The 4,293-nt window shown below is 40.9% G+C and overlaps 1 long non-coding RNA gene across 1 annotated transcript in view; it reads right to left on the bottom strand.

Moving 5' to 3' along the window:
* Nucleotides 1-560: 560 nt before the first annotated feature.
* LOC103600500 overlaps nt 561-4,293 on the bottom strand; it is a 20,467-nt gene continuing 16,734 nt past the window's right edge. Inside the window, exons 2-3 of the long non-coding RNA XR_551392.1 lie at nt 2,125-2,214; nt 561-759 (exon numbers count right to left, since the gene is read on the bottom strand). This is a non-coding gene — a long non-coding RNA (uncharacterized LOC103600500). The remainder of the gene's footprint in view (nt 760-2,124; nt 2,215-4,293) is intronic.

Below are 4,293 nucleotides of genomic sequence, written 5' to 3' on the forward strand. Positions count from 1 at the left end.
CACAAAGTCCTAAGGCATGGACACAAAGCAGCCAAATTCCTTGCCAGTTCATAACAAGGATAATCTTTGCCCCAATTTCCAATAAGTCCCTTCTCATTTACATCTGAGATCTCTTCACTATGGTCTTTACTGTCCATATTCTATTAGCATTCTGCTCACCACCATTTAACCAGTCTTTAGTAAGTTCCAAACTTTCCCTCATCTCTTTGCCTTCTTCTGAATCCACCATACTCCTCTAACCGTTGCCTAACACCCTGTTCCAAAGCTGTTTCTACATTTTCAAGTATTCAAAGTCTATGGAACTCATCTAGTGAGGGTCTCAGTGGTGGTGACAGTGACCCATGAGTCTCACATGGCAGAAAATAGTGGAGCAGAGAGAGACTAACCTCTCATGTGGTCTTCTTTTAAAGCCCTCAGAACCACAGCCCTGACCACTATTTTTAATCCATTTGCTTTGGCATGGTCCTACAATCTAGTCACCTCCTCGAGGCCCCACCTCTTGATTACCATAATAGGATTTCCCACTCTCAACAGTTACAGTTAAGCTTCTAATATATGAACTTTGGGGACACAATTTGATCAATCCACAGCAGGTAGTGTAGTGAGTTTGGAGAATGAACTTTTCTTGCAGGTTCCACATCTTATGGAGGGTCTGTTGAGTTCCAGTAGTGCTCAGCATCTTTCAGTAAGTAGACTGAGGTGGGAAACTGGCTCATCCTTCATTTGCCCACAAGATTATATAACAGACCAATTAATTTTCTGCAGAAAAACATTAAGAATTAGGAATTAAATGTTTAAGGTTTTCAACAATTCCTTCTGGCTCTTTTTAGCAAAAAGGTTAACAGATTCAGAGAACTGAAGTAAAAACAGATAGAAAAACAGTCAGGGTTAATGCAAAGTACAGTCCTGTTTTATCATGTCCTTAGTATTCTGCTTAAGCTTTCCATTTGTTTTTGGCAAAGAATCTTTTAAGGAGGCAATTTGGATTAATTTAGTCTTTAATATGTCTCTGGATACCAATTAAATACACCTGTGGGGAAAATAGGATAATTTAGTCAGGCTCCCTCAGCTCAGGTCTGGTTGGGTGTGGAGCAGCACATTTCTTTGTAAATAAGTTGTGTGTGGGTGGAGTTAGTGCGCATGTGCACCCATGTATCTTTTTAGTTTTGTTGCTATTGTATGCTCTGCAGTTTGTGAAGCAGGCTGGCCGGCAGAGAGTTCATGTCTAAAAATAGAGCATGTTTTCTGGCAGCTGCTGTTTTTCTTTGGACTTTGCCTGTAGCAGTTGAGTTTCTGAGTTTCTCCTTTGGACTGTTTAGCTTCTAGATGTGTGTGTGCTGAATAAAGACTATTCCTTCTTCAACCAAGGCTCCAAGGACATTTTTGCTGGTTACCTAGCTCATAGGCCTGTGTGTGAAGGGTTTGTGAATGGGCTCGAGGGCCTTTGAGCTCCAGAGACCAAGCCCTAGCTCTACAACACCCTATTGTTTTTGTGGGGGTTTTGATCCTTGCTTTTTCTAATATGCCTCACAAATAAACATTTTCATCCAAATTAGATTTCTCACTGTTGCCACTTTAGTTCCAGGTTACCTTTGGTAAGGCTAACCCTACCTATCTACTGAACCCAGTCCAGCTCTGTCTGGCCCAGTCAGACTCAGGCCTCCCTATAGGACCCAGTTCTGTTTTTGTTGCAACTTTTAAATGTTACATTCTCTCTTGCAGCACAAAACCAAACCCTGGATTCAAACCCCCACACCCCCTCCCCCCAAATTAAAAATACCTACCAAAGTCCTATAACTGTATCCATTTAGATAGAATTTACATGAAGAATACAAAGGGGTTCATATCCCTTAGAGGTTTTACTGTAAGATGCTCCCATGGTAATGATCTATTAGAAGAAACTGAAACCCGAATCTCCTGCCTGATGGCAGAGATAGAATCCTATGCTTCTGGAGACAGGATGAAGTACATTAAAAATAAAAGGAAAAAACAAAAAAACCAAAAAAACACCAAGAGCCTCAAATAAAGGATTAGAACCTCAACCAAAAGGGTGGTACATTCTGATCCAGGTTGACTTACCCCAACACACCAACACATACATGGAGGCAGGAAGGCACAACACACCTGAGCAGGTACCTTGCATAAGTCCAAGAGAGCACTGGGATGCTGAGGAAGGTCGCTCTGCATCTTGCTGACTATGCCAGAGATGTCAATCTAAGCAAATGACCAATGAAGAAAATTCATTTGAGAACTCATAGTGCATTGTGATTTCAGAACCAGGCAGCAGTCTGGACGAAAATTGGTTTAGAATGCTCCACACACACCCCACATGTGCATGCAGGTCATATTTATAACCAAAAAAAGGAAGTCAGATACAGAAACAACCTGATTGGCTGCAGTTGGTATTTGTCTTATATGGTCATGTTTTGGCAGCATTCAGCCTCTAATTTGCTGGAGGTTCAGTTACTATAATTGGCTGATACTCAGCTACCTGTTACAGGAATATACAACGGTACTTTGGAAAGTTCATGGAAAAATAGAATTAAAAGATAATATGGGGCTGAGCCCATGGCGCACTCGGGAGAGTGCGGCACCGGGAGCACAGCAGCGCTCCCGCCGTGGGTTCAGATCCTATATAGGGATGACCGGTGCGCTCACAGCGCTCACTGGCTGAGCGTGGTGCGGCCGGTCTCAAAAAGGACAAAAAAAAAAAAAAGATAATATGAATCTTTCTATGCACTTTTTGAAGACCTCTCATACTCCCAGTTTAAGTTACAGTCTGTTTATATATTGACTTGGGTTACATTTCACTATGTGCAGAGAAACCTTTAGGCCAACCTTAAAATATGTTTGGAGGCAGCTTTAGACTCAACTTGTTCCAGAGTGTTCCCTGTTATGACATGCCTGAAGCTCAAGCTGAGATGGCCTCCTGGCCCCATGTTAAGTGCCTTGACCAGACCATTTTCCTTGTCATTATTCAGGTTTAAAATTTTTGGCGAAACATTAATCTCTTAAGGCTGCCGTAACAAATTACCACAAACTGAGTGGCTTAAAACAACAAAAATGTATTCTCTCACAGTTCAAGAAACCAGAAGTCTGAAATCAAAGTGTCAGCAGGGCCACAATCCCTGTCAAGGTTCTGGGGGAGAAATCGCTTCATGACTCTCTCCTAGTCTTTGTCCAATCACACTGCTCTGTGACTACCCATTTTTTTAATCAAACCTATCATTAAAAATACACAAATTTACTTGTTTCTTTGGGTTTTTGTTTCTGTGGGTTCCCATATCATGTAACACTTATATTAAACACATCTGTATGCTATTCTCTCATTAATCTGTCTTTTGTTATAGATGCCTCAGCCATAAACTTAAAATGGGGGAAAAAGATAGGTCTTTTCTCTTATATTCCCATCATCTCAAGATACTTAATTAAGTATATCTGCAAAGCACTTTCTCCAAATAAGTTAACATTCACAGGTTCTGAATATTAGGATGCAGGTATATCTTTTTGCCGGGGGTGGGAGGAGAGTGTCAGTATTCAACCCACTGTACCTATCATACACATCAAATGACTGTATAAAATATATGTGAACTGTTTCAAGAAAAGAAAATAAACACTCACTACTCATCCTAGGAAATAAAACATTATTAACACTTTAGAAGCCCATTCTCCCTGTCCCATTCCAATTGTATTCCCTGCCTCCCCCAGAGACAAACTTTATTCTGAACTTTCCTTTTTCAGATTTCTTGAGGAATTATTGACAAGTAAAAAAAAAACTGTATATATTTAAGATGTACAACATGGCGTTTTGGTATATGTATACCTTGTGTAATGTGAGTCCCACAATCAAGCTAATTGACAAATCCATCACCTCATAGCTACCATTCTAAATTTCCTATTTATCATTTTCTTACCTTCCCTTACAGTTTTGGCAAATATAAATGATCCTTAAGTAATACATTGCTACATTACATTAGTTTTGCCTGTTTTTAAACTTTATATAAAGGGAATTACACTACATACATTCTTCTGTGATTTGCTTTTTTCCCCTATTACATTCCTGCAATTTGTCCATGTTGATGGATGTAGCTGTAGTTCATTTTCATTCGTGGACAAATATGTCAGTGAATGATGCACTTTAAAAACACCACAGTCTGGGCCGGCCCGATGGCGCACTGGATAGTGCGCTGCTTGGGAAGCGCGGCGGCGCTCCCACCCGAGGGTTTGGATCCCACATACAGACCGGTTCCCGCTCACTGGCTGAGCGAGGCGTGGGAGCAACGCCGAGGGTTG

Source organism: Galeopterus variegatus, unplaced genomic scaffold, assembly GCF_000696425.1.
Source record: "Galeopterus variegatus unplaced genomic scaffold, G_variegatus-3.0.2 Scaffold3370, whole genome shotgun sequence".
NCBI lineage: Eukaryota > Metazoa > Chordata > Mammalia > Dermoptera > Cynocephalidae > Galeopterus > Galeopterus variegatus.